The sequence below is a fragment of the Bufo bufo genome, chromosome 3 (genome assembly GCF_905171765.1).
Source record: "Bufo bufo chromosome 3, aBufBuf1.1, whole genome shotgun sequence".
In the NCBI taxonomy this organism is placed as follows: domain Eukaryota; kingdom Metazoa; phylum Chordata; class Amphibia; order Anura; family Bufonidae; genus Bufo; species Bufo bufo.
In genome coordinates, this window is record NC_053391.1 from 391086871 (window position 1) to 391099621 (window position 12751).

The window sequence follows — 12751 nt, forward strand, 5'->3', positions numbered from 1 at the left end:
ATTGAAGTGAAAGGTTCTGCATACGAACCGCAAACGGAACCCGCAAAAACGGAATGGAAAGAGGCCTAAAGGAGGAACAGGCAGTCTTAAACTGCGCCTAATTTATCACAATGGCTGATGTTGGATAATAAATCTGGTACATCTTTAGACTCTATAGTCTAAGTTTAGAGAACATGATTGTTGGCTCAGTTTAACCCCCCAAAAAAGCAACAACATCTTGGCACTTACTATGGTACGCAGCAGCACATTTAGGCCGTGACTATGAAGCCACCTTCCTCTCCACTAAGGCTACTTTCACACTTGCGGCAAAGTGATCCGGCAAGCAGTTCTGTCGCCGGAACTGCCTGCCGGATCCGGCCATCTGCATGCAAATGGACAGCATTTGTAGACGGATCCGGATCCGTCTCACAAATGCATTGCAAGAACGGATCCGTCTCTCCGGATGTTATCTGGAGAAATGTATCTGGTATACATTTTTTAAAAATTTTTACCGCACATGCACAGACCGGAAGGACGGATCCGGCATTGCGGTATTTTTAATGCCGGATCCATCACTAATACATTTCAATGTAAATTAATGCTGTATCCGGCATTCCGGCAACTGATATGGAATTCTGTCCAAAACGCTGTTCAGTGACTAAACTGAAGACATCCTGATGCATCCTGAACGGATTTCTCTCCATTCAGAATGCGTGGGGATGAAACTGATCAGTTCTTTTCCAGTATTGAGCCCCTATGACGGAACTCAGTGCTGGAAAAGAAGAACGCTAGTGTGAAAGTACCCCTAAGCCATGCCCCTTGTCAGACCAGTAGCAAAACTGTCTTAAAGTGTCTAAAACAAGCAATACATTTGTTGCAAATAATGTATACCAGTTTTGGTGCATTGTAATTAGTAAATCTCCCCTTCTATGTGGAGTGTTCTAAGAATAACAAAATAAATCATGCAGGTCATCAATATGAGGCACTGCACAACCCCTTTAATGTAATAAACAAGTCTGATATATCTTGTCTATTAGGACAGGATAAGTTTAGATATTTTTGCAAGGCGTTAATCAAGCAAAGTGAAGTCTCACTGAGGCTTCTTACGAGGTCTACTAGTTCTACAGGGGACTATTGATGTGAGCTGTCTTAGTTATTCCCTTTAAAACAACAAGGAAACCCCCAGAAGCTCTATAGAGAACCATGGTTCAAGTATGTGAACCTGGGTTAAAGGGGTTTTGCAACCGGCACTCGCGCCATTCAGCTGTTTGAAGAAGAGGCGGTGCTCTATGTGAGAGCTGCCTCTTCTTCATCACGCTATGCATCACCTCCCCAGTAGCGGTGGAGTGGTGTAATTACAAGTATGGATGAATGGATAGAGCGAGTACTTGTAATTACACTGCACTTCCGAGATGGCTGGCAATAAAAAGAAGAGGAAGCAGTGCTCACATGGAGCGCTGCCTCCTCTTCAAACAGTTGATTGGCAGGGGTGCTGAATGACAGACCCCCACCGATCAGATATTTATGACCTATCCTGAGGATAGGTCATCAATAAATAAAGGCTGCACAAGCCCTTTAAGTCTGGCACAGCTAGTAAGTAATCTAATTTACCGTATTTTTCACCCCATAAGACGCACTCCCCCCCCCCCCAAAAAAAGTGGGGGGGAAATGCCCCTGCATCTTATGGGGCGAATGCTGACATTTTTACTCCGCTTGATACATCGCGTCTTATGGGGGACGCACCGTCTTATAGGGTGAAAAATACGGTAATACCTTTCCCCTCAATGTCTGTGGGCAAGAATTTACAAAAAAAACCTCCAAAAAGTTCTATATTCCAAATGGTTGAATATTTCAGAAAAGGCCTAGAGACCACTACTTCTTTTAGTCATCTGAGATAGAACGTGTTCTCTATGAGAAATAACAGGTTTAAATTGGAAACCCTGCCTGAAATTTCTAGGGTGGCCTCGAGATCCAGAAGGTGATTTGAGGTAGACAGGAAGCTACATTAAAGGGGTATTATCAACACGCTATTTGATACTAACCTGCTCCCGGCGCGCTGTCCACTTCCTGGTTTCGGCACTCGGCAGGGGGCGGGCTCAATCTTGATTGATGTCTTCTCCCGGCCGGGCCGCGCGCTGTACTAAACGCGCACGCCGAGTCCGCGCATGCGCCCTGGTGACTTCTTCCTGGCAAGTATACTATACTGGCCAGGAAGAAATCACCATAGTGCATGCGCGGCCTCGGCGTGCGCGTTCAGTACAGCGCGCGGCCGGCCGGGAGAAGAGAAGAAGTCGTCTGCGCACGCGCGGCCACCGCGATTCCTGAGAAGAGCGGTGGCCGTAACCAGGGGAGACGGAAGACAACAGTGAGGTAAGTATAGGTTTATTTTCTTCTAAGGGGTGGGAATTTGGTAATTAAATATATTTAGAAGAATGATCACTGTTAAATCATTAACAGATTTAACAGTGATCATTAAGATGAGAATACCCCTTTAAGCCATTTTCACATTAAATGTTTTAGGATGTCCCCATGTAGATGGTAGCTTTGTATCTGTGTTGAGTCTTATGCCTGAGGGAATTGTTAATTAAACTGTTAGGGTACTTTCACACTTGCGTTGTTGGATTTCGGCAGGCAGTTCCGTTGCCGGAACCGTAAATCCGTATGCAAACGGATAGCATTTGTTTCCAGATCTGGATGCGGATCCAGCTGACAAATGCGTTGAAACACCGGTTCGGTCTCTCCGATATCATCCGGAAAAACGGATCCGGTATTTATTTTTTTCACAAGGTCTGCGCATGTGCAGATGGGGAAACCGGATTCCGTTTTCCGGAACACTTGGTACCGGATTCGGCATTAATACATTTCCATGGAAATTAATGCTGGATTCGGCATTCCGGCAAGTGTTCGGGAATTTTGGCCGGAGAAAATACTGCAGCATTCTGCTGTATTTTCTCCGGCCAAATACCGTAAGAATGACTGAACTGAAGACAGCCTGATGCATACTGAACGGAATGCTTTCCATTCAGAATGCATTAGGATAAAACTGAAGCGTTTTTTTCCGGTATTGAGCCCCTAGGATGGAACTCAATGCTGGAAAACTTTAACGCAAGTGTGAAAGTATCCTTAGTCAAATCTGATAAACCTAAGAAGCAGAGCAACCAACTATTGCAACTATCCACATTAATTGTGCAAGCTGGGAAAGATGGTCCTGAAAACCCCAGAATTGGTTGGCTGTCTACCCCAGGGGAATCTTTTGAAAATGATGAACTTTTGCAGACACAGGTGCCATGATTTGGAAGGTCAAAATGCATAAACTACAACCTTCTCTTCTACTTGATCCTACTGAATCTTTAAGACAGACATGCTCAACCTGCGGCCCTCCAGCTGTTGTAAAACTACAACTCCCACAATGACCTGCTGTAGGCTGTTCGGGCATGCTGGGAGTTGTAGTTTTGCAACAGCTGGAGGGCCGCAGATTGAGCATGCCTGCTTTAAGAGAATATAAAGTAACAAAGAAGGAGGGAATGCATGTAGGTTCCTTGAGTGTAACAATGAGAGGTGTGCTTGGGCTCTGCTGGAGGGCGGACCTGGGCACTGAATAGGGGGGTTTCTGGGCACTGTTGAAAGAAAGTTATCTCCTCGAACCACTGCCAGATAGTTTTTATCTCCTCAAACCACTGCCAGGCAGTTCTTATCATCTCAAACCACTGCCAGACAGTTCTTATCTCTTCGAACCACTGTTTTTATCTCCTCGAACCACTGCCAGAAAGTTCTTATCTCCTCGAACCACTGCCAGGCAGTTCTTATCTCCTCGAACCACTGTTTTTATCTCCTCGAACCACTGCCAGAAAGTTCTTATCTCCTCGAACCACTGCCAGGCAGTTCTTATCTCCTCGAACCACTGTTTTTATCTCCTCGAACCACTGCCAGAAAGTTCTTATCTCCTCGAACCACTTCCAGACAGTTCTTATCTCCTCGAAGAACAAAAGGATAGGGCAAAATGATTCTTTTTGCCCAATCCTTGTCTCCCCCATATGTCGGGGTACAGTCAGAAGCTCCCCACAACAGTGTGTCAGCCTCGGCTTAACCTGCCATTTACAAAGGGGTTTGGCTGACAAAAGTATAATGTGTATGGCATAAGTAGCAATTGACTGGAGATTTTGATGTGTATACGTATAAGAGTCTGGTTTTGGAGAAGGCATATTCCTCCAACACCACCAAAAATATTTTTCAGGTAAAACATTTCTGAGGTAAGCACACACAGCCTTGCAACCTCACTTCACAAACCCATGGGTACTTCTGGGCATCACTATGGGCAGTGTGACTCGTTTTCCCTGCCAACAGGTAGGCACAGACCTACACCCATTTGTATGTGCTAGGTGGTTACCTCCCCAAGAACATAATGTTCTATTCTCTTCTTGTATGCCAGTTTACCATGGTTTTCCTATAAATGTTGAATCTGCCCATTTGTCACCCATAAACCAGGCTATTATTTTAAGAAGCACAGTACAATAAATCTGCACATAAGACGCACGGGCGGTAATGCGGCGAACACATCAGACAATGACGCCGCCAGCTCCACCACAGCTGAGGATGCCGCACGTCACCGCCTCAGTGAGGAGACTTTCAGTACCTCACACCGCTAACTACTCCAGTGCCCAGCCCTCCGGCCACTCGGCCAATCACAGGTCGGATCTCACCTCAGCCCCTTATCCCTGCTGACCAATGAGCGCGCCGCTGACATCTCTCGGCCCTGTGCCTGGCAGCCGCGGACTGTGCACGCGCAGCGAGTGCTTGGAAGAGAGAGGCAGAGAACGGCGGAGACTGAGCATGATGTCGGGGGGAGGGGGGACCGGAGCTGACAGGGGCTGCCTGCCCGGGACCGGACACAGGTGAGCGCCCTCTCTAATGACTTCTGGTTACTTATTGCCAGATACGGCCGTGTAATGGGAGCTCTTTGTACTAATGCTGTCCCGCACGGTGTGAATAGCTCGGGATTATGGAGCGGCCGGTAAGTTCATTTCCAGGCAGAGGGGGGTGTTCAGTGCTGTTAGATTGGCACAGGGCAGTTATTCCATGCTGGGCATAGAAGGGAGATGCTGTGCCAGGCTGATCCATCGCCGGTAGTGTCTCCTGTCCCAGAACATGGCATTTGCCAGATCTGATGCCAAGTGGTGTTCCATTGGATTTATTGGCCAGCTCCGCAGCTCGGGTCCATGGTCTACTTTACACCCATCAGGTGCCTAGCACTGGGTATCTTGCCAAGCTCCTACTTTTTGCCCAGCCTCCTTGGTCTTGCCCCTTTCTTTTTGTGCAGCCTCTTGGGCATATAGGTATTATATGATACTTGTGCCATCCTCTGAGTTTTGATCAGTGCCCGGTTTCTGGGTCAATTCTCTCCTGTAAGTGGCACAGAGCCAGGCTGTAACTGAAAGGGCACAGGGCTGATGGAATGACATGGTAATTTTACGATTGGATCACAGATTATCAGCAAGCAGTATTATTATTATTATTATTATTTGTGTCCATGTCCAGTGCCCACAAGGAAGAAACGTTTTATTATTATTATTTCTATAACTGATGTTGCACCTTGGGAATAGTTTTCACAGATCTCTTGTCAATAGGGGATCGCTCATTACCTTGGCATTTCTTTATACCAGGGGTCAGCAACCTTCGGCTTTCCAGCTGTTCTAAAACTACAACTCCCAGAATCCTCCTTTCACCTCTGTTGGGAGTTACATGAACAGCCGAGTAAGTTTGCATGCTGGGAGTTGTAGTTTACTGATCCCTGCTTTATACATTGCGTCGGACCTGCAGTTTTCTATGACGCCTTGTGCCATTTATAGCAGGGACAGGGCTGGCCAGGGCTTGTGGAGATTTGCTCTTTTTAGCATTTCTTTTGATGCCTATGGAATATCATAGGGCCAGTTCACACGACCAAGCTTAAAAAATCAGCACTGAATCTGCTTGAGGTTTTTGAAGCAGATCTGCACTAAAAACCTGTGGAAAATGCACAAAAACCGCATGGACTTGCGTGGAGCTGTTTTATTTAGTGTTTCCTATTCATTTCTATGGGAGATTCAGCGCTGATTCTGTCCCAAGATGGGGCATGCTGCGTCTTTTTTCCCTCCCGATCATTGCAATGAATGGGAGGCTGTTTTGAAGCGTTTTGTGGAGCTCAATGTGAACTGGCCCTAACTGACAATAGAAAAATTGCCTACCCCTGGTATGGGGACCACGCTGCCCTGTTTGAAGAGGTCAACAAGGTGCTGACCTAATTGGGCATGTTTAGTGGCACACGCTCCTTATTCCAGATGACACAGGACAGGATCTGATCTCCGCGACTCCTACAGATACTTATGGCTCACTGTTTGACCCAGTCCAAAATATGTCCGCTCACATTGAACTGCGTGGCTCGCGATAATTCTTTATATTATGGGCCAAAGTTAACACTTGACGTGATGATATCTAAGCCCCGGTATTTTGGGATAATCCTGAAGACCTGTATGCTTGCCAGTGATAACTCGTGCACCGTCAGATTAGCAAATAATTGATTCTTCTTTCATCCGTGATCAGTATGACATTACATGTGGAGGTTATACTAAGAATGTTATCCTTCATCTCCTCCAAGTTGGCACAGTTCCCTTGGCAAGCTGTTGCCCGTCAGTCTTGTACTTTGAGTTGCTGCCTCCAGATGTGCCCAGTAATGAATAGGTATTAATGAATTAAATACTGCGTCGGGTTAAAGGGAACCTGTCATCAACTTTATGCTGACCGTACTGAGGGCTGCATAAAATAGTGACATAAATGCTGATGTCAGCGGCGTGTCCCTCATGAGCTAAAAGTAAGTGGTTGCTGAGAACCTGCATCATATTCATTGCAACCCAGACCTTGAAAAGAGTCAAATCTACCTGAGAAGAGTCCTGGTTATTCATAAGCTCCTGGACTCTCACCCATCAGCTGATGATTGGCAGTTCTCTCCTAGAGAGAAAGGGCGAAAACTAGGCAGAAGACTGTCATTCATCAGGTGGGCAGGAGAGCAGGAATTCATGAGTAACCAGGACTCTTCTCAGGTGGCCGGGACTCTTCTCCAGGCCCAGTCTGCAATGATTGTGATGTCGGTTCTCGGTAACCACTTACTTTTACCTTATAAATGACAGACCGCTGAAATCAACTCACCTGTCTCCTCTTTATACTGCCGTTAGTCTGGGCAGCACAAAGTTGATGACAGGTTCCCTTTAATGTGTGGTTTTCAGCTAGTCTTAGACTATGAAGCAAAAATACTATAGAGAAAACCACATGTGTAGTGTCTACATGTGTTACTGCATGTGTGGTTTCAGGGGAGAACGTCTCTAGGAATGTTTCTAGAACTCTGCACATCTTTATTTCTGTTTCCAAAATGTACTTCCAAATTTCTAGAGGACCTGTCTCACCTCTCCCAACATGTCTGTTTCAGTAACTAGTAGCATTCCCCATGCAATACTGATTCTGGGGCATCTTTTCATATAGCTCTGTTCTGCTCCTTTATTATTGCTACTAGAAATCTGTAACTGGGTGTTACCAGTGGGGGGGCACATGGGGCAGCCGTGTTACTGTCGAGTACCACGTGGCTGTGCAGGCTGCAGTGGGCTCTAATTAAACTAAGGCCACACTGATTAGCCTGTCTGCATTTTATTAGCTGTGTGGTATTGCAGGTGCCGTGCAACCATTAACAATGCAGTCATAATTACAGTAGAGCCTGCCTTGGCCTGTATGGCCACACTGTACTCGACCATAGCGCGTCCACACCACCACACTAATGCATTTTGTGGTCGTACCCTAACAATGTCCATTCGGCGCTGCCGGTGGCACTGTGCAGGGACACGCCTCAAGCTGGTAACATCCAGTTGCAAATTCATTAATTAACTTCTAGTAGCAATAACTGAGGAATGAAACAACAGTTATGTGAAAAGATGCTCCAGAATTTTGATACATGGGAATTAAAACTATTTTGTAAAACTGACTTGTCAAGAAAGGCGTCCTCTTTACAGCAACGCTCCTGTTCAAGAAAAAAAATAAAGCACATAACTGGGGAACACACAAAAGCTTTACATGCTGACCTCCGACTCCTCTTTTCAGTCCCGGGCTCTTCTGTCATCCAAGATGGCGGCTCCACTTCTCAGACTACCTGATGCACACTGTGGATCAGTAGCCCAAGACACTTCCTACTTGTCGAGCTCTTGGACTGGCCAGTGCTGTTCCAGTGAGCAGTGCCAGCCAATCGGAGGGCATCAGGTAGTCTGAGAAGTGGTGCCGCCATGTTGGATGACAGAAAACAAGCTCAGGAATTGACAGACCTGCAGCTAAAAAGTTGAAAAGTCAGAGCACCAGTTCAGTGTTCTGTTCATTCCCCAGTTTTTGTTATATATTTTTTATTTATTTTTTTGCAACCGGAGAGTTGTTTTAATCAATTAGTTGAAATGAGGAGCTCCCAACCGGTTGCTTTGGGATCCTTAGCCACATTGCTAGATATGTTGAATGGTGGAATACAATAAGCAGATATATCAGTATTCTTTATGATACTGATGTTACCCTTTCTTCTTCTGAACTTTGGACTTTGACTTGGTCACTCCCAAGAGACGGCTGATATACACCTTTCCTGAATTGCACGTACAAGGAGGGCGAGGCATTTTATGTTGACGGTGTATAGACATTAGGGCTTGTGAGCACCTTGTCTCATACGAGGCCGTTGTGAGTCACAAGTGAAGAGGACAGCTAAATAGGCATGAGCGAACTTCTTCTGTTTTCGAGTTGGGTGTATAAGGTTCGGGTTCCGATTTATCTAAGGCCCCTTGCAAACGAGCGTTTGTTAGCTCCCGGCCTGACCTCCCAGCACTGCAGGCGTCACATAGCATTATATTGATTTGTAACCCTTACAGTTCAGGAATGTATTGGATAACACTAGCAGCATTACGTGACCATGTCAGTGCTGGGAGGTCAGGCTGGGAGCTACGCTGCGGAGTCGCAGCGTGACAAGCGCTCGTCTGCAAGTTATGGTCTGTGGTTGCGGAATCCATAACGGAATTCTTAGATATCCTGAACCTGAACTTGAAAACAGAAGCTCGCTCAACACTACTGCTAAACAGGCCCTTCTTTGGGATGTCGCAGATCCACAATTACACTGGGTGTAGGAAATGACTGATCAAAAATGAAGCATCTTTGGGGACTAGAAAACTTCCACCTCGATGGAAGAGTTGGACTGATTAAGGACAGGGTGCGTTCTTGTCTCTGTCTTTTTAAGTTTGACTAATTATTTGGCCACACACATTAGTCTTAAGTTGATCAAAATAGATGATTTCAACCAAAATGAACTTTCGTCTGTTAAAATTTAGTAAGGAACGATCTTTCTGACTGACGACAGACCGTTGTTGTTTGAAAAGAAGTTGGTCGCGTTATATATTTTCGTCCGATAGTTTGACAAAAGGTCTTTCATCCATCACCTGATTTCATTGAACAGGTATGGGCAGTTTAATCAACTGTGCAGGCCAATATAGACTAAAGTGTGTATGACCATGTCTGCCAAGTGAATGTTCACCAGATGTTTTTTCAACTGGTGTTCAACCATCAACCAACTTCTGTCTACTGTGTATGGCCGCCTGTGGCCCCAGCTTGGGTTGTTCATGAATAACTTTGTACAATATTCTGGAGATTATCCATATCAGGTCGGCAGGGGGCCAACTGCTGGCACCCCCGCCGACTAATTGTTTGAAGAGACCACAGTGCTCAAACAAGCACTGCCTTCTCGTCATGGTTTACCTACTTGCAGCTGCGACTGCACCTAAGCCGTCCCATTCATATCTATGGGATGGCTCCATTCTATTCAAGTGAATGGAATGGTGAAGTTGTAATTACATTGCTATGTCGCTGCAGTTGCAACGGCGAGCAGGTAAATAGTGAAGAGAAGGCAATGCTCGTATGAGTGCCAGCTGATCACCGCAGGTGCCGGGAGTCGGACCCCCACTATCTTATTTTGATGATCTATCCTGAAGATAGGTCATCAATATAAAAAAAAGCAGACAACCTCTTTAAAGGTGGCCATACACATTAGATAGAAGATGGTTTAAAACCAGTTGAACCAACAATCTTCTGTTGAAGGATCTTTTCACACACACGATCATACACGTTTTAGTCCATATAGTCCCTTACAAACTGGCTATAAACGTTCTTTCAAAGAGAGCTCTTTCATCCACAATCTTTTTTTGTGAGCAGAAAAGCATTCTTCCGTTTATCAGATGAAGAGTTCAAGCAGAGCTGACTTCTTTTCAGACAATAATGTTCTGTCATCTGTGGATGTTGAAATTGGTCTAAAGTTGTTCAAAATAGACAATGTGTACGACCACCTTTACAGAGTGCTTGTCATCTTGAGAACCTTTATGGTTAAAGACGTACAAATTAAAAAGGTGCCGCTGATTACCCGATGATTGAGCGAGCCGCTTGTTCATCGGTTAGGCTAGTTTCACACTAGCGGCAGGGGAGTCCGGCAGGCTGTTCCGTCAGGTGAACAGCTTGTCGGATCCGTCCTGCCGCCAGTTGACTATAATGGGGCGGAGTTCCGACGGCAGCACACGCCGAGAGGCAGCCGGACTAAAAGTACTGCATCTTGTAGTTTTTGTCTGGCTGCCTGCTGCCGTGCTACTGCTGGAACTCCGCCTCCACCCCCATTATAGTCAATGGGGACGGAGCGGCAGTCCGGGGGCACACGCGAACTAGCGGCAGGACGGATCCGACAGGCTGTTCACCTGCCAGACTCCCCTGCCGCTAATGTGAAAGTACCCTTAATAGGATTGTTGGTACGGACACCTAAATCGTCGCCAGCAGTAGCTTTTGCATCTAAACAGCCTTTGCTGCCGGCGAACAATGATTCTGTATGGGGACGAGTGATGGCATTAGGGATAGCTCCTCCTCATACTGTGGAGGAGATTTCTGCAGGTAAATGCAGCTTTCTCCTCTGACAAGCAAGCGATTGTCAGGAAGGAACACTCCATTGAGCAGTGTAAAGGGACCTTTAGAGAAGATAGGCTCTGGGTTCTCCTGAAGATCTGCTGATAAGGAGCGTTCTGTATCTATATGTTGTATACTGTTAGCAAGTAAAACAAATTACAGCATGCTTTATGAGCGACCTGATAGTGAGTATAAGGGCTCATGCACACGACCCTTAGATGTTTTGCGGTCTGCAAAACACGGATACTGGTCGTATGCATTCCGTATTTTGCGGAACAGAACAGCTGGCCCCTAAAAGAACAACCTATCCTTGTCCGTAATGCGGACAATAATAGGACTTGTTTGTCCTATTAAAAAAAATAAAAATAAAATGGAACAGACACTGAAAAAAAATAATAGCCCAGATTGGATAGGAAATTGTGTCCTGCACTGTCAGTACGTGTGGCATGGGTATGTCGCACTTCATCAGGAGAGCTTGCCCTGACCGCTTCTCTGCACTTGTCCAAACTAGTGCAATATAGGTAAATTTATTTGGCCGTCCACTCTGCATGTGTTGTTCACAGTGCACTGTGTATATGCCTGTGTTTTCTAGACATTTATGGTTACATCATACGGTTAAGGCTACTTTCACGCTCGCGTTTTGGGCGGATCCGTCATAGATCTGCAAAAACGGATCCGTTACAATAATACAACCGCATGCATCCGTCATGAACGGATCCATTTGTATTATCTGTAACATAGCCAAGACGGATCCGGTTTTCTATTGTGCCAGATTGTGTCAGAGAAAACTCACCCGTCCCCATTGACTTACATTGTGTGCCAGGACGGATCAGTTTGGCTCAGTTTCGTCGGGCGGACAGCAAAGCGCTGCGGGAAGCGTTTTGGTGTCCGCCTCCAGAGCGGAATGGTGACTGATCGGAGGTAAACTGATGCATTCTGAGCGGATCCTTTTCCATTGAGAATGCATTAGGGCAAAACTGATCCGTGTTGGACCGCTTGTGATAGCCCTGAACGGACCTCACAAACGGAAAGCCAAAACGCCAGTGTGAAAGTAGCCTTAAACATTGGTGCGAGTTTCTTTAAAACGAGATGGTGTGGGGTAGCAAGTTTCAGGTTTGTGACACACAGAGCAGTACATAGTATAACGTGCCGAGAAATGCGTAAACGACATTCCATTATAATAAAAAAAGAGTAGCATAACATTACATTGATAGTACAATAGAAATGTCTCCCGATTGTTTATCTGCCCCTCTATCCTGCATGAGCATGTGCTCTCGTTTGTGAGTACCATAGATTTTTTTGCTTTGGTGTGTTTTTATTGCGTCTATATAATTGTGCGTCTCCACAATCCTGCTAGTTGGAAACTCTCCAGTGATGACCGTTTATGGAGGAGTCCCTTGTAGTAAAGCCATAGTCCGTTACCACACAGGCACGTGCTGCTTCGTCGAGATTACAGTGTGGTTTTCATGGATGGTTTCAGCTGTTAACTACATGCCAGTCTTTGCAGAAGCTTTGGCAAAACCTTCCAGTAGTGTGATGTGACCCCCTTTCTACAGCTCGGGCATTACAGGCAATTCTACAAATGTAGCGAAAATGAGCCAGACATCCATTCTCCTTGCTACAGGTTTAAAGTATTACACAGTCGATTAGAAAGTGAAATAAAATATCAGAAATATACCCCTGTGCATATAAGCCGGCAGGAGCCAAGTCTTTGACATTTACAGAGACTATTCTTTTGTGCAGCTTCCAGTACGAAGGTGCTGCGTTTTAACCCCATATAAATCTTGCTTGT

General features: G+C 45.8%; 1 protein-coding gene across 2 annotated transcripts in view; it reads left to right on the forward strand.

The window, feature by feature from the left end:
- Positions 1–4751: 4751 nt before the first annotated feature.
- The window catches only part of TPST1 (tyrosylprotein sulfotransferase 1), an 80823-nt gene continuing 72823 nt past the window's right edge, over positions 4752–12751 (forward strand). For both annotated transcript variants that reach the window (XM_040424790.1, XM_040424791.1), the window contains exon 1: positions 4752–4871. The gene's annotated coding sequence lies outside the window, so the exon portion shown is untranslated. The remainder of the gene's footprint in view (positions 4872–12751) is intronic.